General features: G+C 42.3%; 1 protein-coding gene across 1 annotated transcript in view; it reads left to right on the plus strand.

Annotated features, from left to right (window-relative positions):
* LOC115105109 (zinc finger protein 438-like) overlaps positions 1–22271 on the plus strand; it is a 93104-nt gene that overhangs the window by 46689 nt on the left and 24144 nt on the right. The window contains 1 exon segment of the mRNA XM_065007131.1: positions 12170–12261. The gene's annotated coding sequence lies outside the window, so the exon portion shown is untranslated.

Here is a 22271-nt window from a genome sequence, read left to right on the forward strand (position 1 = left end):
GGGTGGCAGCATCATGTTGTGGGGGTGCTTTGCTAGATGGCATCATGAGGTAGAAAATTAGGTAGATATATTGAAGCAACATCTCAAGACATCAGTCAGTAAGTTGAAGCTTGGTCGCAAATGGATCTTCCAAATGGACAATGACCCCAAGCATACTTCCAAAGTTCTGGTAAAATGGCTCAAGGACAACAAAGTCAAGGTATTGGAGTGGCCATCACAAAGCCCTGACCTCAATCCTATAGAAAATGTGTGGCCAGAACTGAAAAAGCATGTGCGAGCAAGGGGGCCTACAAACCTGATTCAGTTTCACCAGCACTGTCAGGATGAATGGGCCAACATTCACCCAACTTATTGTGGGAAGCTTGTGGAAGGCTACCCGAAACATTTGACCCATTTGAGTTCCTCCCCAAATACTCTGCAGATCTTCTCAAGCTCTGTCAGTTTAGATGGGGAGCGTCACTGCACAGCTATTTTCAGGTCTCCTCTAGAGATGTTCGATCAGGTTCATGTCCGGGCTCTGGCTGCACCACTCTAGGACATTCAGAAATTTGTCCCGAAGCCACTCCTGCGTTGTCTTGTCTGTGTGCTTAGGGTCATTGTCCTTTTGGAAGGTGAATTTTTCACCCCAGTCTGAGGTCCAGAGAGCTCTGGAGTCGGGCTGGGCGATATGGCCAAAATATTATATCACGGTATTAAAAATAATAATTAAAAATACTATTTTATGTTTTTTTAAATAAAAATTCTAAATTTGCTTTATAAGTAGTGCATGACCCTAGGGTGGCAACACATACATTCTAAGTGATTTCAATGGGTCTTTCTCCATCTGATTGATTGTTTTATACTGTTCAATAAAACTTAAACCCCAAAAAATGCATAATTTTCATCAATTTCTGCATTTGAGATCATTTCCACACTGCCACGTAGGGCTGCACGATGTGGGCAAGCAATCTGGGCCATATTTTTAACCAAATGTTGCAATTTGACTTAACCCAAGTGTTTTGCTCTAAATCTTAACTGTTGGATCATGGAAATAGAATGTATATTGTAATTCTATAGTTAGAATATAATAGTGGGCACTTTTAATACAGTGTTGTTTGACATGAGAACGAATGAAAATGCCAGGGAGGAGTTATTGTGACAGGGTAGGAGCTAAAGTGTTGATAGGTGTTTCATAGGGGACCCTATAATCTTTGGCTACATTGAATGTTTACTCTTAGCTACTTCATGTAGCTAATGTATTCTTGCTTTGCGTATTCCTCTTTGATTTCGAAGAGACTGTTGCACAAACAACATGCTGATTTAGGTCTATACCATCACTGGTATTATCAGGCTGTATAAGCTAATTACGCTTCCTCTTACTCAGTACATGTATTAGCTAACTAGTGATTAGCATTAGCGGCTAACAAGATTTAGGAACAACTTGCTAAGAAAAGACAAACTATCTGTTTGCAGATGTAAGAAACACAAGCTAATAGTGTAATTATACAATACAAAGCAAAGTGACAACTGCATTGTTGTCATTAACATTGTTGCATATACTGCATTGACCATGCAGGCTGAACACAAGTGTCTCGTGGTCGAGGAACAACAAATGCGCTCCTTGAGTGATGGGAGCAGGGACTAGGTCTGTGTGGAAAGCGGTATGGCGAGAGAGAGCGGAGAGGGATGACTCAAGTAGCGAAGTAAACTGTAAAAATGGACGCTACACACTGCGTATCACATTTAACAAACCAAACATTAAAATACCGTTATAGAAGGTCAAGTAAAAACCCAAACCGGGTCCGTGCATCAATACCGGTATATCGCAAAAACAGTATACCGCCCAGCCCTACTCTGGATCAGGTTATCATCAAGGATCTCTCTGTACTTTGCTCCGTTCATCTTTACCTCAATCCTGACTAGTCTCCCAGTCCCTACCGCTGAAAAGCATCCCCACAGCATGATTCTGCCACCACCATTCTTCACCGTAGGGATGGTGCCAGGTTTCCTCCAGATGTGACGCTTGGCATTCAGTCCAATCTTGGTTTCATCAGACCAGAGAATCTCATGGTCTGAGAGTCTTTAGGTGCCTTTTGGCAAACACCAAGCGGGATTTCATGTGCCTTTTACTGAGGAGTGGCTTCCATCTGGCCACTGCCATAAAGGCCAGATTGGTGGAGTTCTGCAGAGATGGTTGTCCTTCTGGATGGTTCTCCCATCTCCACAGAAGAACTCTAGAGCTCTGTCAGAGTGAGCATCGGGTTCTTGGTCACCTCCCTGACCAAGGCCCTTCTCCCCCTGATTGCTCGGTTTGGCCGGGCGGCCAACTTCAAATCAAACTTTATTGGTCACATACACATGGTTAGCAGATGTTAATGTGAGTGTAGTCAAATGCTTGTGCTTTTAGTTCCGACGCTGCAGTAATATCTAACAAGTAATCTAACAAATCAAAAAAACAAATTACTGCATAGTTTCCTAAGAACGTGAAGCAAGGTGACCATCTCTGTCGGCATCATCTTGCTATAACTTTAGGAAGAGTCTTGGTGGTTCCAAACTTCTTCCATTTAAGAACGATGCAGCCCACTGTGTTCTTGGGGACCTTCAATGCTGCAGACATTTTTTTGTACCCTTCTCCAGATCTGTGCCTTGACACAATCCTGTCTCGGCGCTCTACGGACAATTCCTTCGATCTCATGGCTTGGTTTTTTGCTTTGGCATGCACTGTCAACTGAGACCTTTATATAGACAGGTGTGTGCCTTTCTAAATCATGTCCAATCAATTGAATTTACCACAAGTTGTCTCCAATCAAGTTGTAGAAACATCTCAAGGATGATCAATGGAAATAGGATGCATCAAAGCTCAATTTCGAGTCTCATAGCAAAGGATCTGAATACTTATGTAAATAAGGTATTTCTATTTTTTTATAAATTAGCTAAACTTTCCAAAAACCTGTTTTTGCTTTGTCATTGTGGGGTATTGTGTGTAGATTGCTGAGGAATTTGTTTCATTTTTATCAATTTTAGAATAAGGTTGTAACGTAACAAAGTGGAAAAAGTCCAGGGCTCGGAGTACATTCTGAAGGCACTGTATATCATACCAGGTTTTCTTTTCTTCTTTCTTTTATATACACAGGGCTAAACATGTAGGCTATGTCCTGTAGTACGATTCCAAATGGTGATGATTGAATGATTGACTACATTTGAACTACATTGTGCCACCATGTGAGGCAGCATGACTGCCCAGTACTTTCCAGTTTGATGGGATGAACAACTTTCTTTGTACGACCCATAAGCCACGGCTTGGCCTACCCTAGCCCTCTCCACACAAAGTTAACAAACTGACTTTCGAGGTGTTTTTAGATGTGAGACTATTTCATGAAGCACCCTGCCTTGGCAACAATGGAACCCCTTATTCTCTCACTGGTGACATCACTGCCGTCCTCTAATTAAGCAATAAGCCCCGGGGGGGTGTGGTATATGGACAATATTATAAACTGGGTGGTGTACCCCCGCACATCGACTCTGTACCGGTACCCCCTGTATATCAATTCAAATGTATTTATATAGCCCTTCTTAAATCAGCTGTACAGAAACCCAGCCTAATACCCCAAACAGCAAGCAATGCAGGTGTAGAAGCACGGTGGCTAGGAAAAACAAACCTAGAAAGGCCAAAACCTAGGAAGAAACCTAGAGAGGAACCAGGCTATGAGGGGTGGCCAGTCCTCTTCTGGCTGTGCCGGGTGGAGATTATAACAGAACATGTTATAGTCTCCAATAATAGTAATCACAGTGGTTGTCGAGGGTGCAACAGGTCAGCACGGCCAGGTGGACTGGAGACAGCAAAGAGTCATCATGCCAGGGGTAGACTCAACCCACTCAAATGATGCACCCCTCAAGTGATGGACAGCATGAAAGAGCACCAGTAGGCCAGTGACTCAGCCCCTGTTATAGGGTTATAGGCAGAGAATCCCAGTGGAGAGAGGGGAACCGGCCAGGCAGAGACAGCAAGGGCGGTTCGTTGCTCCAGTGCCTTTCCGTTCACCTTCACTCCTGGGCCAGATTACACTCAATCATAGGACCTACTGAAGAGATGAGTCTTCTATAAAGACTTAAAGTTTGAGACTGAGTCTGCGTCTCTCACATGGGTAGGCAGACCATTCCATAAAAATTGAGCTCTATAGGAGAAAGCCCTGCCTCCAGCTGTTTGCTTAGAAATTCTAGCGACAATTAGGAGACCTGCGTCTTGTGACCATAGCGTACGTGTAGGTATGTACGGCAGGACCAAATCGGAAAGATAGATAAGAGCAAGCCCATGTAATGCTTTGTAGGTTAGCAGTAAAATCTTGAAATCAGCCCTTGCCTTAACAGGAAGCCAGTGTAGGGAGGCTAGCACTGGAGTAATATGATAAAAATAAATTGGTTCTAGTCAGGATTCTAGCAGCCGTATTTAGCACTAACTGAAGTTTATTTAGTGCTTTATCCGGGTAGCCGGAAAGTAGAGCATTGCAGTAGTCTAACCTAGAAGTGACAAAAGCATGTACCACGGCTGTCAGCCAATCAGCATTCAGGGCTCCAACCACCCAGTTTGTAATTGAGGTTTAATACCAAGGCATGGAGTGGAGGGGTGTAATTTTCCTGTCCTACCCGAAATGGAGACAGCAGGTTTTCATGTGGTCGAGGTTAATTTTGGGATTCAGTGGTACGGTGCAGCTGTATGTGATTTTACAAAAAATACACCTTGCTCTTTGTTTTTGTCTCCAAGTTTAAGACTTTAGCATGACAGGTGAGGGAAGGGAACTTGGACCACCTGCTGATCGACCATTTTGTTTTATAGTGAAAACAATGACAAGATGAAATGTTCTGTGCTATAGCATAAAACTAACATCAGGGGACTAAGGTCGGACCAAGTTATTTTTTAATAGCCAGAGATTGTGTGCCAAATGGCACCCCATTCCCTATATTGTACACTTATTTTGACCAGGGGCTAGGTATAGGGTTCCATTTGGGATGCAGTCAGAGATGGTGAACCAAACAGTTAACCAATATACATTTGTGAGTAAAATGGAACTGAAGTGAAAATGATTTCAGGAGCTTTTAGATTCATTTGATCTATAAAACAAAGGGCAACCTGTTTCCTCTGTCACCTCCATCTAAAGGAACATAATATTTTGAATCCATCGCCATTCCCCTGCCCTGCAGCTGAGTTGATGTTGAGTTTATTAAGTAGCAGAACGAGAGTCATAGCCACGCAGTATGTAGATAGAATGCCATTATGAATAACATACACACACACACAAAGCCTCAGCGTAAGCTAATGACATTCAACACCCCCAGGAAAACACACTTGCTCTTTATCTCCCTCTATATCAGGGCCTATATAAACAGCCTGTTTGAGGTGGAAATCTTGATTCACAAATGTAACAATTTACATTGCAAGGTGGTTACTGGTTACAGCCCTGGCCTGGACGGTGATGTCGGAGGGAGGGAGAGGCTAATGTAAATGCCAGCCCAGCCCCAGCCTTATGAAGGGAATATGAACCTGATAGCTGCATGGGAGGGTGGGAGGAAAAACAGAATGGAAGTTTGAACTGAAGGTTTATTTGAACATCTTGGTGCATAAAATATGTCATAGAATATATAAACCACCAGTAGTAAACCACCAATTACACCTTACCTCCTTTTGCACATACTGTAGCAACCTTATGTTACTAACCAATAGCAAAATACACACAGCAGTTGTTTAGTGTGTGAAAATTAGATTAGCTACTTGGGTAGTAGCTATCAGAAGAATGCTCCGGTCATCCTACAAAGCTTGTGGGGTTATTTGGAAAGGATTGTGGTTTAGGAACTGACCCCTTTCACTGCTCCTCAGCACAATATCTTACACACACACGCACACAGAGTCTCATGGGCCTGTCTGCCGGGGCCAAAGCCTGTTAGCTCCAATTCGTACTGTGTGAGTTGATAATGAGTAGTGTCGGTCAGTTGACTTAAAGCCTCACGGCCCTGGGACTGGCTCTCTCTCCTTTCTTTCTCTCTTCCTTCCTCGCTCTTTTTTCGCTCTCTTTCTCTCTCTCTCTGTGGAAAGAACATGCATATTACTCTGCATTTTTCAAGCACTTTCTGTTATTATTTATTAAAACTAGAGGTCGACCGATTATGATTTTTCAACGCCGATACCGATTATTGGAGGACCAGAAAAGCCGATTCCGAATAATCGGCCGATTTTTGTTTATTTGTAATAATGACAATTACATCAATACTGAATTGAACACATATTTTAACTTAATAGAATACAACAATAAAATCAATTTAGCCTCAAGTAAATAATGAAACATGTTCAATTTGGTTTAAATAATGCAAAAACAAAGTGTTGGAGAAGAAAGTAAAAGTGCAATATGTGCTATGTAAGAAAGCTAACGTTTCAGTTCCTTGCTCAGAACATGAGAAAGCTGGTGGTTCCTTTAAACATGAGACTTCAATATTCCAAGGTAAGAGGTTTTAGGTTGTAGTTAATATAGTATTTATAGGACCATTTCTCTCTATACCATTTGTATTTCATATACCTTTGTCTATTGGATGTTCTTATAGGCACTTTAGTATTGCCAGTGTAACAGTATAGCTTCCGTTCCTCTCGTTAGCCCGCGCTAACTAGCTAGCCATTTCACTTCGGTTACACCAGCCTCATCTCGGGAGTTGATAGGCTTGAAGTCATAAACAGCGCAATGCTTGACGCACAACGAAGAGCTGCTGGCAAAACGCACTAAAGTGCTGTTTGAATGAATGTTTACACGCCAGCTTCTGCCTACCACCGCTCAGTCAGATACTTGTATGCTCAGTCAGATTATATGCAATGAAGGACACGCTAGATAAGATCTAGTAATATCATCAACCATGTGTAGTTAACTAGTGATTATGATTTTTTTTATAAGATAAGTTTAATGCTAGCTAGCAACTTAAATGGGTTACTGCATTTGCGTAAAAGGCAGTCTCCTTGTGGAGTGCAACGAAAGAGAGGCAGTTAACCAACCGTTCCTAGGCCGTCATTGAAAATAAGTATGTGTTCTTAACTGACTTGCCTAGTTAAATAAAGGTATAAAAATTAAACAATTTTAAAAAATGATTTAAATTTTTTTCAAATTGGCGCCCAAAAATACCGATTTCCGATTGTTATGAAAACTTGAAATCGGCCCTAATTAATCGGCCATTCCGATTAATCGGTCGACCTCTAATTAAAACACACTGTTTTGCAATGAAGGTGTACAGTAGCCTCAACAGCACTCTGTAGGGTAGCACTATGGTGTAGCCGGAGGACAGCTAGCTTCCGTCCAAATGCAGCTAGCTAGTTTAGCCCCTGCTCCAACAGAGGGATGCTATGTTAGCTATGACTATCCAACACAACACTATAACTCTTCTAAGTCAATGTAAGCTTTTGGTTTTACAAATATATTGCCAGCAGGGCCCGCCGGTGTAAGTGCTAAACTGCTTACTGACTGTACACTGTAATGTTACTGAATGATTGTAGTGAGTTTACTAATGCTTTAGTTCTATTAGCTATGTTGACTGACGTTATTTTAGCTAATATGGGGACATCGACGTAGGCTTTGTGTAGTGGTTATGATATAGTTTGGCTTGGAATCTTTTTTTTGCCTGTTTACATACAGCTGATGTGTTGTGTATTGAAGTCCACAAGTGAAGGGGAAAGGTGAGAGAAGGAGAGTGCATAGATGCTAGAAGGAATACAACGTGGCTGCTCTGAAAGGGAACTGTGTTGACTCGTGATCGGGGGTGTATTCATTCCACCGATTCTGTTGAGAAACAGACGCAAACGAAATGGGAATAAACATACAATGGACAAACAGTTGTTTGCAACTGTTGGACTAATGATTACACCCCAGATCAGCAAGATGCAAGGTGGTATTGAATGTGTCAGTGTCTGTCACCTCAAATTTTTATCTCGACCTGTGTGCACCTACGTTGTTAACTTTCATTAATAGGCTAGCTTGTAGCAACCTCATGATGTGTTTAGGGGAAATTTGAGGAACATGTAGTAGCCTAAACCTATCGCGGTTACATTGAACTGGGTGAATGGAATATTAATGACAGTCATCTAATATGCTTGAATAGAAATCAGTTTTGGAGTCAACTTGTGCAATACTTCAGGAGATAAAGAACATTGTGTTCTTTATTTCTCCTGTCACATTATTATGTAGCTTACGGCAGTCCCCAGTCATGTGGTGTTTGTTTACAAGCACACAACGACGAGAGACCAAAGCCTTGTGAGTCACTCACTGTCATGCAGCATGCACCAGGTGATCTACAGTATGGAATTCGCAACTAAATGTTTGCCAGCTAGATATCTTACAACGATTAAGTTAACTGTCTTAAAATGTGCTAAATTCTCTGCAGTTGTGCAATTGGTTTGTTAATTTAGTAGTTAAACTAAAAAAAAGAAACATCCTCTCACTGTCAACTGCGTTTATTTTCAGCAAACTTATTTGAACTTAATGAACAAGATTCAACAACTGAGACATAAACTGAACAAGTCCCACAGACATGTGACTAACATAAATGGAATAAGGTGTCCCTGAACTAAGGGGGGGTCAAATTCAAAAGTAACAGTCAGTATCTGGTGTGGCCACCAGCTGCATTAAGTACTGCAGTGCCTCTCCTCCTCATGGACTGCACCAGATTTGCCAGTTACTGCTGTGAGATGTTACCTCACTCTCCAACCAAGGCACCTGCTAGTACCTGGACATTTCTGGGGGGGGAATGGCCCTAGCCCTCACCCTCCGATCCAACAGGTCCCAAACATGCTCAATGGGATTGAGATCCGGGCTCTTCACTGGCCATGGCAGAACACTGACATTCCTGTCTTGCAGGAAATCACGCACAGAACAAGCAGTATGGCTGGTGGCATTGTCATGCTGGAGGGTCATGTCAGGATGAGCCTGCAGGAAGGGTACCACATAAGGGAGGAGGATGTCTTCCCTGTAACGCACAGCGTTGAGATTGCCTGCATTGATAACAAGCTCAGTCCGATGATGCTGTGACACCCCAGACCATGACGGACCCTCCCCCTTCAAATCGATCCCGCTCCAGAGTACAGGCCTCGGTGTAACGCTCGTTCCTTCGACAATAAAGAGAATCCGACCATCAACCCTTGTGAGACAAAACCGCAACTCATCAGTGAAGAGCACTTTTTGCCAGTCTTGTCTGGTCAAGCGACGGTTGGTTTGTGCCCATAGGCGACGTTGTTGCCGGTGATGTCTGGTGAGGACCTGCCTTACAACAGGTCTACATGCCCTCAGTCCAGCCTCTCTCAGCCTATGGCGGACAGTCTGAGCACTGATGGAGAGATTGTGTGTTCCTGGTGTAACCCGGGCAGTTGTTGTTGCCATCCTGTACCTGTCCCGCAGGTGTGATGTTCCGACGTACTGATCCTGTGCAGGTGATCAAGTGGTCTGCCACTGCGAGGACGATCAGCTGTCTGTCCTGTCTCCCTGTAGCTCTGTCTTAGTCATCTCACAGTATGGCCATTGCAATTTATTGCCCTGGCCACATCTGCAGTCCTCATGCAGATTAACAGGGTCCTTTCTGTTGGTGTTTTTCAGAGTCGGTAGAAAGGTCTTAGTGTCCTAAGATTTCATAACTGTGACCTTAATTGCCTACTGTCTGTGAGCTGTTCGTGTCTTAACGACCGTTCCACAGGTGCTTGTTCATTAATTGTTTATAGTTCATTGAACAAGCATGGGAAACAATGTTTAAACCCTTTATAATGAATATCTATGAAGTTATTTGGATTTTTATGAATTATCTTTGAAAGACAGGGTCCTGAATTTTTTTATATTTTTTTTTTTTTTTTTTTTGCAGAGTTTAGTAATTTAAGTGGTTAGCTAGCTTCTTCCAATATCAAGTATTTGCTTGGTAACAGCAGAGAATCCCCTGCTGGATCAAGGGCCTTGCTGGCTAATATTAGTTTTTTTGTGTGTGCAGCAAACTGAGTAACATGTTTGAGTTACTTTTGTAGTTTAGTTCAGAAACTGTACAAAATGTTCTCAATGCGTCAGCATTCTCTATGAGGATTCTAGTTATTGGCTTGTTAGCTTTTTATTATCATTCTGATGTGACATTTTTTGGCTTGGAATGCTAGGCTTTTTTTTAACCCATTTTTCTACCCAATTTCATGGTATCCAATTGGTAGTTAGTCTTGTCTCGTCGCTGCAACTCCCGTACGGACTTGAGAGGCGAATGTCGAGAGCCGTGCGTCCTCCAAACCACGACCCAACCAAACCGCACTGCTTCTTGACACAGTGCCCGCTTAACCTAGAAGCCAGCCACACCAATGTGTCGGAGGATACACCGTACACCTGGCGACTATGTCAGCGTGCACTGCGCCCGGCCCGCCAAAGGAGTCGCTAGAGCGCGATGGGACAAGGACATCCCTGCCGGCCAAACCCTCCCCTAACCCGGACGACGCTGGGCCAATTGTGCGTCCTCCCATGGGTCTCCCGGTTGCGGCCGGCTGCGACAGAGACTGGACTCGTACCAGAATCTCTCGTGTCACAGCTAGCACTATAATGTAGTACCTTAGACCACTGCGCCACTCGGAAGGCCCTGAAAATGTGTTATTTTTTAAATAAATACCTGCAGTCAGTTTGTGCACTAGGTAATAGATACAGCAGATTGTGTTCATCATTTTGCCCGTTAGATAATTGTTCATTATAAAGTTTACCAGTACTATTTTCCCAAAACAGAGGTTTGAACCAGCTACATGTGTTTGTTTACAAAGAAGCACAACAAGCAAAATGGGAGCTTCGTGAGGTGAGTCACTCCTGCAGTGCAATTTAAGTGCGGTGAAATTATGAAATTTACAACAGTTTCCCAGCTATATATCAAATATTAAGTTAACTATCTAAATAAGTTCTCTCCAGCTGGAGTTTTGCTAATGTTAACTAAGTGGCTGATGTTAGTTTGCAAGATCAAGCTTCTTGGTAATAGCAGCAGAGACAATCCCCTCATGAATTAAGATCCCAGCTGCCTATTATTTGTTTTGTGCGTCCTGCAAACTGCTTTTTGAGATACTTTATGAGCTGGGTTGTCTGACCTAGGAGTAAATGTTTGTATGCGCTCATTAGCATTTACGTAGCATCCACTTTGAGAATTCCTTAGTACTTGTTCGAATTTTGTTAGCATTCTTGTAAGTGATGTTTTTAGGGATTTTTTTCTGTTTCCCTGCAAAAGATTGCACTCTTGTGTGCACTACCGGTAATAGTATAACCCTGGATGGCAGAGGCACGGTATGGAAATAGGTATACTGCCCAATCCTAAACCGTAGTCTTGGACTAAGAAGGATTTTTAATTGATATTCTCCATAGATCTTCCTTTTGAATCCAGGACAAGGCTCAATCTGTATCTGGGAAACTGGCCCTGTATGTTTAGTGTTCCTTTCCTATATACTGTGCGTATGTTGCATATGGATTGACTTAAGCATTTCTTTATGTGTGTGAAACCGAGGCATCATTCCCTTTTGTAGGCCCGCGGACCAATAAAAATTGTATGGATGTGGGTACACAGACCCATGAGCCACTGCGGCCCCTCATGAGTTCAATTGTTTTGTGGCCCACATCAAACTTGCCCATCCCTGATCTAGAGCCATTTTTCTATAAATATGTACTGAAAACACTGTTCTCTCTGTGTGTGTGTTACCGTTACTCTGAAACAATGGAGGTGTCAGGGTGAATTATCTCTCTTCTCTGGCTGAGTGCTTAGAGATGTACCCAGAGTTTTGCTGAGTTGCAGGTGAATGAGTTGTTTTTCCTCTTTTCCTTCCCTTGTCTTTTTCCCCCTCCCTTTCTTTTGCTTTTCACTCTTGAGGTTCTCTAACAAGGTTGTTGGAAGAGGATAAGGTGTGTTAACTGAATAATTTACACAGTAGAATGCTCTTGATTTATTTAATATACAGCCTGACCGAGTGGCCAGGGGTCCCCAACCACCCACCTGGCTGGTAGCCTGGTGTATTAAACGAAATGTTCCTTTGTCTAATGTTGGGGCAGAGCAGCAGGCGCTTGGCCACGCGTCACCACAATCTGTGTGTCTAATGGATGCCTTAAAAATACTATCAGAGATAATGTGATTTTACAGTAGTATATTTAGTTCATTCAGCCTATATGTACTGTTTGTGTTCCAGGGGCCCGTGGAGAGGTTCAGGGAGAGGAGCAGACCTCTGGCACCGACCCTGGAAGAGAGGAGGGACCACCTCATAGAGAGAAGGGGCCACAAGTAATACTTAAAAAAAAAACATTTTTCATTTATGCTGTGTGTTTGAGATAGGGCTGGGCAAAATAACACACAAATACAGTGGGGCAAAAAAGTATTTAGTCAGACACCAATTGTGCAAGTTCTCCCACTTAAAAAGATGAGAGGCCTGTAATTTTCATCATAGGTACACTTCAACTATGACAGACAAAATGAGAAAAAAAAATCCAGAAAATCACATTGTAGGGTTTTTAATGAATTTATTTGCAAATGATGGTGGAAAAGAAGTATTTGGTCAATAACAAAAGTTTCTCAATACATTGTTATATACCCTTTGTTGGCAATGACAGAGGTCAAACGTTTTCTGTAAGTCTTCACGAGGTTTTCACACACTGTTGCTGGTATTTTGGCCCATTCCTACATGCAGATCTCCTCTAGAGCAGTGATGTTTTGGGGCTGTTGCTGGGCAACACGGACTTTCAACTCCCTCCAAAGATTGTCTATGGGGTTGAGATCTGGAGACTGGCTAGGCCACTCCAGGACCTTGAAATGCTTCTTACGAAGCCACTCCTTCGTTGCCCGGGCGGTGTGTTTGGGATCATTGTCATGCTGAAAGACCCAGCCACGTTTCATCTTCAATGCCCTTGCTGATGGAAGGAGGTTTTCACTCAAAATCTCACGATTCATGGCCCCGTTCATTCTTTCCTTTACACGGATCAGTCGCCCTGGTCCCTTTGCAGAAAAACAGCCCCAAAGCATGATGTTTCCACCCCCATGCTTCACAGTAGGTATGGTGTTCTTTGGATGCAACTCAGCATTCTTTGTCCTCCAAACACGACGAGTTGAGTTTTTACCAAAAAGTTATATTTTGGTTTCATCTGACCATATGACATTCTCCAATCTTCTTCTGGATCATCCAAATGCTCTCCAGCAAACTTCAGACGGGCCTGGACATGTACTGGCTTAAGCAGGGGGGCACGTCTGGCACTGCAGGATTTGAGTCCCTGGCGGCGTAGTGTGTTACTAATGGTAGGCTTTGTTACTTTGGTCCCAGCTCTCTGCAGGTCATTCACTAGGTCCCCCCATGTGGTTCTGGGATTTTTGCTCACCGTTCTTGTGATCATTTTGACCCCACAGGGTGAGATCTTGTGTGGAGCCCCAGATCGAGGGAGATTATCAGTAGTCTTGTATGTCTTCCATTTCCTAATAATTGCTCCCACAGTTGATTTCTTCAAACCAAGCTGCTTATCTATTGCAGATTCAGTCTTCCCAGCCTGGTGCAGGTCTACAATTTTGTTTCTGGTGTCCTTTGACAGCTCTTTGATCTTGGCCATAGTGGAGTTTGGAGTGTGACTGTTTGAGGTTGTGGACAGGTGTCTTTTATACTGATAACAAGTTCAAACAGGTGGCATTACTACAGGTAACGAGTGGAGGACAGAGGAGCCTCTTAAAGAAGAAGTTACAGGTCTGTGAGAGCCAGAAATCTTGCTTGTTTGTAGGTGACCAAATACTTATTTTCCACCATAATTTGCAAATTCATTAAAAATCCTACAATGTGATTTTCTGGATTTTTTTTCTTCTCATTTTGTCTGTCATAGTTGAAGTGTACCTATGATTAAAATTATAGGCCTCATCTTTTTAAGTGGGAGAACTTGCACAATTGGTGGCTGACTAAATACTTTTTTGCCCCAGTCTATAATATCACAATATGTTTTCACATTTTGGACTGTCTTTTATGTTGTTGAATAATAAAAGTTCTAAATTTGCTTTATGATTAGTGTGTTACCCCAGGGGGAAAACACATTCTAAGTGATTTCAATTGGTCTCTCTCCATTCTGATATTTTTAACTGAACAGTATAAAACAAACTCCTAGGGGACCCTATAATCTTTGGCTACATTAAATGTTTTCTCTTAGCTACTTCGCCTATTCCTCTTTGATTTAAAAGATACTGTTGCACAAACAACCTGCTGATTTAGGGCTACACCATCACTGGTACCAGGCTGTATAACTAGCTACATTTAATGTGACTCAGTACATTTTATTACTTAGCCAGCTAACTAGCGATTAGCATTTTTGACATTTATTTTACCTTTATTTAACTAGGCAAGTCAGTTTACAAATTCTTATTTACAATGATGGCCTAGGAACTGTGGGTTAACTGCCTTGTTCAGGGGTAGAACGACAGATTTTTACCTCAGGAATTCGATTGAGCAACTTTTCGGTTACTGGCCCAAAGCTCTAACCACTAGGCTACCTGCCTCCCCAGGTAGCGGCCCAACAGGACTAGCTGTTTGCAGATGTAAGAAACACAAACTAATAGTGTAATTGTAGAACGCTGGTGGATTTATATTAGGAAGCAAAGTCGAAACTGCATCGTAGTCATCAACATTGTTGCATGTGCTGCATTGACCATGCAGAGACAACGCAAGTGTCTCATGGTCGAGCAACCATGAATGCGCTCCTTGAGTGACCGGGGCGGGGCTAAGTCTGTGTGGAAAGCAGCATGGGGCGAGAGAGCGGAGAGAGATGACTCAAGCGGCAGAGTGAACTATATTTAACAAACCAAACATCCAAATACCGTTATAGAAGGTAACGTAAAAACCCAAACCAGTCCGTGCATCAATACCGGTATATCGCAAAAAAACGGTATACCACCCAGCCCTAGTTTGAGATAGCCCTATGCAGACTTGCACAGAATATTGTTATGTCATAGGAAATTGAAAGATTAAAAGCTTCTCCGTAAAGGGGGAGAAACTCCCAAAAGCCTGCCATACCTCAAATATCCAGGAATCAGAGATGACCGTTTCCTCTCCTCACTTCTTATCGTGTCCTGTTTACACAGACCGCCAAAGCAAAAGAGCGCCAAGCGAAGGTATCCACATCTCATCTCCTCTCCTGTGTGTGATCCTCCTCTCCTCCTCCCAGGAGAGTCAAATCCCTCAACTATCATTGACCTCGTTATAAAAATGGATAATCTAACTCCGCCATCACATCTTTTACCATCTCTCCCTTTTCCTCCATTTTATCTTTTCATCAACTCTGTACTATAATGGCTGACAGGACTGAATGAGTTGATCCCGAATGGCCTCCTGTCCTGGCCATGACAGGTTGGGGGTCATGGAGGAAAGGACACAAGGAAAGGAAGCTATCTGCCTCGATTGAGACACTGCCACTGTGTTCCCTCTGCTTTGTGCCTCCTCTTTCGAGGCCCATTAAAACTAGCTAGTGAGGGTAAGGTCTGTGTGTGTCTGTGTGTGTGTGGTTAATTTAACAGCATCACTGAAGGTAACTACAGTAATTACCCATGGTTCCCTTTGATCCTGCCAGACAATGTTTCCCAGGTTCTAATGCCCGTCAAAGACTCTGGAGCAGCTGCTCAATTTGTGCAGTAACCTTTTCTAACTCTGCTGAGACGAGAGAGACAGGCAGGCTTTCACCTTTCCCTCTCTATACCTCAGGAATGGGCACTGCATTTTTCAGTTCGGCGCTAACTAACCAGACCTGGGTTCAAGTGGTATTTGATTAATTTTCAAATACTTTTCTGCATTTGATTTGAGTGCCTAGACGTGTGGGTTTTGCAGTTTTTGGACTATTCCATGGGTTCCATTGTGCCAGGCTAGCTCAAACAAGCACAGTTAGTCATTGAAGGTGTGAAAATACATTTTGAACCCAGTGTGTGTGCTTAGCCCCCTCCTGTACTCCCTGTTCACCAATGACAGTGTGTCCATGCATGACTCCAACACCACCAGCTGATGACACGACGGTGGTAGGCCTGATCACCGACGAGACAGCCTACAGGGAGGAGGTCAGAGACCTGGCTGTGTGGTGCCGGCACAACAAGGCTCGGAAAATTGCCAAAGACCCCAGCCACCCAAGCCATAGACTGTTCACTCTTGATACCGCATGGCAAGAGGTACCAATGCACCAAGGCTGGGACCGAAAGGCACCAGAAACAGCTTCTGTCCCCAAGTCATAAGACTGCTAAACAGTTAATCAAATGGCCGCCCAGACTATTGCATTGACCTTTTTTTGCACAGACTCTACCCACACACTGACAGGCCAACACACACATACACACACACTACATACGCTCACACACACATGCATATTGATGCCACACACAAACACACACGTACTTTCACACCACTTACATTGCTGTTTATTATCTATCCTGATTGGCTAGTTGCTTTTACTCCTACCTACATGTACACATTACCTCAACTACCTCGTACCTCTGCACATTGACTCAGTACTGGTACGCTTAATTATTTTTTTTTAAATGTCATTTGACAAACTTCACACATTTTACAGTAATTTCCTTTTTGGAATAATGAACAAATTCTAGTAAAATTACAGTAATCATTTCTAATACAAAAATCTTCCTGTAATTTTACAGGTAACCTTTTTCATACGTGAGTTCCAAATATATCCAACGGTCACCCCAGTGTGAGTTGTTTTATGTACGCTATGTCAGAATGCACTGTTTGCGACAGGACAGTAAACGCAACAGGACAGTAAACACGTGCTGCCTGCTAATTACAGTTGAAGTCGGAAGTTTACATACACTTAGGTTGGAGTCATTAAAACTCGTTTTTCAACCACTCCACACATTTCTTGTTAACAAACTAGTCCTATATAAAAGGCTGTTCAGCAAGGAAGAAGCCGTTGCTCCAAAACCTCCGTAAAAATGCCAGACTACAGTTTGCAACTGCATATGGGGACAAATAACGTACTTTTTGGAGAAATGTCCTCTGGTCTGATGAAACAAAATAGAACTGTTTGGCCATAATGACGAATCGTTATGTTTGGAGGAAAAGAGGGAGGCTTGCAAGCCGATGAACACCATCCCAACCGTGAAGCACAAGGATGGCAGCATCATGTTGTGGGGGTGCTTTGCTGCAGGAGGGACTGGTGCACTTCACAAAATAGATGGCTTCATGAGGCAGGAAAAGTGTGTGGATATATTGAAGCAACATCTCAAGACATCAGTCAGGAAGTTAAAGGTTGGTCGCAAATGAATCTTCCAAATGGACAATGACGCCAAGCATACTTCTGAAGTTGTGGCAAAATGGCTTAAGGACAACAAAGTCAAGGTATTGGAGTGGCCATCACAAAGCCCTGACCTCACCTCTGTTGGCAGAACTGAAAAAGCACGTGCGATCAAGGAGGCCTACAAACCTGACTCTGTTACACCAGCTCTGTCAGGAGGAATGGGCCAAAATTCACCCAGATTATTGTGGGAAGCTTGTGGAAGGCTACCCGAAACTTTTGACCCAAGTTCAACTATTTAAAGGCAATGCTACCAAATACTAATTGAGTGCATGTCAACTTCTGATCCACTGGGAATGTGATGAAAGTTTTTCTGCATTGACTCCTTTTTGCATTAACTCTTTTTAGTCATCACATATGTTTCTGTTACTGTTTATTATCTATCGTGTTGCCTAGTCACTTTATCCCTACTTAGATGTGCATACAGTGCCTTTGGAAAGTACCCCTTGACTTTTTTTCAAATTTTGTTACTTTGCAGCCTTATTGTAAAATGGATCAAATAAAAAAAATCCTCATCAATCTACACACAATACTCCATAATGACAAAGCGAAAACAGGTTTTTAGAAATGTTTGCTAAAAATAAATTGAAAAAAATATCTTATTTACATAAATATTCAGATCCTTTGCTATTAGACCTGAAATTGTGCTCAGGTCATCCTGTTTCCATTGCTCATCCTTGATGTTTCTGCAGCTTGATTTGAGTCCATCTGTGGTAAATTCAATTGATTGGACATGATTTGGAAGGCACACCTGTTGACAGTGCATGTCAGAGCAAAAACCAAACAGTGAGGTCGAAGAAATTGTCCGTAGAGCTCCGAGACAGGATTGTGTTCGAGGCAGAGATCTTGGGAAGGGTACCAAACAAATTCTTCAGCATTGAAGGTCCCCAAGAACACAGTGTCCTCCATAATTCTTAAATGGAAGACATTTGGAACCACCAAGACTCTTCCTAGACCTGGCCGCCCGGCAATCAGGGGAGAAGAGCCTTGATCAGGGAGGTGACCGATATCCTATTTTTATTCATTTGCAAACATTTCTAAAATAACTTTTTGCTTTGTCATTATGGGGTATCAATTTCATCAATTTTAGATTTATGCTGTAATGTAACAAATTGTGGAAAAAGTCAAGGGGTCTGAATACTTTACGAAAGCACTATATACCTCAATTACCTCGTACTCCAGCACATCGTCTAGGTACTGGTAATCCGTGTATATAGCCAAGTTATCGTTACTCATTGTGTATTTATTCCTTGTTTATTAATTTTCAATTCTGCATTATTTGGAAGGGCCCGTGAGTATGCATTTCACTCTTAATCCACACTTGTTGTTTACGAACCATGTGACAAATATTCACTTTTTTTTTTTTGCCACAAGACCCATTTTTATACTAGCATCAGGCTCTAAGTACTAATACTCCAGGCTACAGTACTTTTATGTAAATTAAGAGGGTGTTGCCTTGACCTGCTTTTAGAAACTTCATATCACCTCTTAGAGGAGGAGAACCTGTGGGACGATCTGCATATTCCTTTGATCTCCATCAACCAGGTCTTAGGGAGCAGTCATCATTAAAGAAAAAGAGGATGGCGAGACAGACTGGGGGCCTCTTACGCAGGCCCTTCTGCTACCTATACCTGACGCTGCTAACACTACCACTCCCCCACCGTAAGATCGTCCTTCTCTGAAGCATGAAGCTGCCCTTCGCTTCAAACAGCTCCTTGAGGTGCGGTCAAAGCCACTCTGTCCTTCACCACCCAGTCCAGTGATCGAGGTGCGCTGCCCTTGGATAGAGGGAGTGTTTTCCTCCTCTCTTTCTTTCCTTTCTCCTCTGTTTATCTGTCTCTCCGTTCGTCACGTCCCTGAACCGGCTCACACAGACAGAGCTGTGTGTTATACACACACAGACAGAAAGAGAATTTCCCCACCATTCTTAGTCAGCAGCTCAAATTGACCGTAGCCAGGAAGGACAAACTATTCAACAATGACAGAAACTTTTATTTTAAAACGTATTACACAATTGAATAATGCAACCAAACCATATTACACACTTGAATAATGCAACAATTCACAAGCATGTACTGTATGTGCTGACAATTAAAGGGTTTATTTTCTCATCTGTAGGCTACATTCATTATATTTTAGCTTCAGTACAAAGCACAGTTGCTATATCATCATGTCTTCTTCATTAGCCTATCAAAAATGAACAATTAACCCTCTCATATGAATAGAAAAGTACAGTAGGCCTACCTTACAACATTACAACAAACCAGGCTTCATTTTTTTTATCAATATCATGCAAATCATGTGAGTTCACCGTGATTAACCGTTTTATATGGAAACCCACCCCCTCCAAACAAAAATGCCTCATGATTTGTCAAAGTGGACAATTAGTCTGTTCTCAGTCTGATTACCACAGCTGCCGGTAGCCTAGAGAAGCCTATGCGCTCTGATCCCATCTGGACTAGGGGAAACGTCATGTTTTTATAGCCTCAGCTATGTAGTTGTAGCCTAAAATAGGCCAATTTATTTGTGTTCTGAGAAAATGTGATTGTGATCAAATGTGGTTTATATTGACACTTCGGTTGCCTAGGCTACCTAGGCCTTTTTAAAACAAAATTATTGACTGGAATTAATCAATCAACACAATAGTGATGACATACTGTATGAGTATCTTTTTAATGACTTTTAATTACAGATTCGAAGAAGATTTGGAAAATGGGATTCACTAGAGACTTACTCATACCAAGTGGATTCAGATTCAGATCAACTTTATTATCCCACCAGGGGGAAATTAATTTGGTCATGTGCTTACAAAGACAGTACATAAAACATGACGCAGAAACTACACAAAATAATTCATTCAGAGCGCTATAGCTATACATTTTAAAGTGAAATAGCAATATGCTGTGTATTCGAAGGACCAACAGACAATCTATAATACAGCCTAACAGCTGTTGGAATGAAAGAGTCCCCATATCTATCATAATCTACCCTTGTCCGGTTACTGCTGAAACTGAATTTTGAGTGAAGGGGATGAGCACTGTCCTGTAAAATGCTTTCACGTTTTAGGAGGAGGAGTTTTGTGTACAGCTTGGTGGCTGATTCTTGATCTATACCAATTATTCTTCCCGCAGTCTTAATCAAGCGCTGAAGCTTGACTTGGTTTCGCACTCGCATGTTTTCCGAACATGCATATTAGTCCAAAGGATGGCACACTCCGCAGGACAGATGTATAGAACATTTGTAAGATATGGCAGTCGTTAGAATGGTTCAGTTTACGTAGGATACTGTACTCTAAACAAGTTTGGAGCAAACCATGTCGAACTTAGTTTCCCATTTTTTTGCAGCTTATAACTTCTGCCACGGACAGCTCCTCATTTAGGTACGGGTTACATATATTAAAGAGTTCTGACAATGTGTTTTCCAGTTAAGTTTTCAGGGAATATGCGTCTTTATCAAATTCTTCCTCATAATATGCCACAGTATGCCCTTGCTCTTCCCCGACTTCCATTGGAATTATCTTATGTCGTTTTGGTCCTAACGTATTTATTTGGTTCCAGAACTGTTGAGTTCTTGTCTGTATTTCCTCAAATGTGTAATACCTGCCCTCTTTGATATCTCAGTTTGAATAGTCTTATTAAGCATGCTGTTTTTTCTTCAGTTCCTTAATTAAATGTTTTCTTGTATTCCTACATTTACCCTTTAGAAAGAAGTGCTCAGCCTGGCTCATTACAGGCCATAGGTCCCTTAACTCGTTCCAATAAGGCTGTTCAGTTTGTAAATGTTCCTGGACTTGGGGATGTAGTCTTTATTCACATGATTTCCCCCCCATTTCAGCATATATGATATCACAAAACGTTTCATACCATTTCTCGAAATCAAATTTTGGCTCTTGAAATCCTTGTGGCGTTTCGATGAGTTCTAACCGAGCTCTGCATGATATTTCAGAACATGTAATTTGTAGTAATGGCACATTATTTTTTAATTAATTTAGGCCTATGCGGAGTATGTATATTTTGCCCAGAATGATAGAAAGTAATACCTGGTTGAGAAAGTTCATTTTTTGGTTGTTAAGGAGTGTGCCTTTGGGGGGAGAGAAAGGGAAAGCCCACTTCGTAAGGAGAGCAACGCATCACTTGTTACTTCTTTCCTGTGCTTTCTCATCTTTCTATTCTAGTTAGGCTCACATCTATATATTTTCTCTGATGGCACAACCCCCCCATCCCACCTCACTTCCTTCTTACCATGCTTTAGTTGGGAGTTTGCCTATTCCACATCTGCATCCCAAGTAAGTAAGATGGCGCTGACAGATATGGCAGCTCTGCTTCTAGCTCCTTAGCAACTTTGCAGTATTTTGTTTTTTGGGGTTATTTCTTACATTATTAGCCCAGATTTTTTGGGGTGCTATTACATACAGTCGGAAATAACTTTTTGATATCAGAGCGGCGGTAGCTCGCCAGCAATTCGACCAAGAATACGACTTTCCAGAATTGGATCCTTTGTTTGTACCCCCCAGGACAATTCAACTTATTCCAGAGGCTGCCAGCGGAGACGTGGTATTCGAAGGGGACTTCTAGTCCGATTCAGGAGGCGTGCACACCATCAACCGCTTTCGAGTATATTACTCGCTAATGTTCAGTCTCTGGATAATAAAGTAGACGAGCTCAGGGCGAGGATCTCCTGCCAGAGAGACATCCGGGATTGTAAACATACTCTGTTTCAAACATGGCTCCCTTGGGATATACTGTCCCCATTCATTCAGCCATCTGGGTTCTCAGTACATCGCGCAGTAAGGAATAAAGAATTCTCCGGGAAGAAGAAAGGCGGGGGAGTGTGTTTCATGATTAACCACTCATGGTGTGATTGTGATAACATACAGAAACTCAAGTTATTTTGTTCACCCTACCTAGAATACCTCACAATCAAATGCTGACAGTATTACCTCCCAAGAGAATTATCTTCGTTCATATTCATAGACGTGTATAT

This window comes from Oncorhynchus nerka, linkage group LG22 (genome assembly GCF_034236695.1).
Source record: "Oncorhynchus nerka isolate Pitt River linkage group LG22, Oner_Uvic_2.0, whole genome shotgun sequence".
In the NCBI taxonomy this organism is placed as follows: domain Eukaryota; kingdom Metazoa; phylum Chordata; class Actinopteri; order Salmoniformes; family Salmonidae; genus Oncorhynchus; species Oncorhynchus nerka.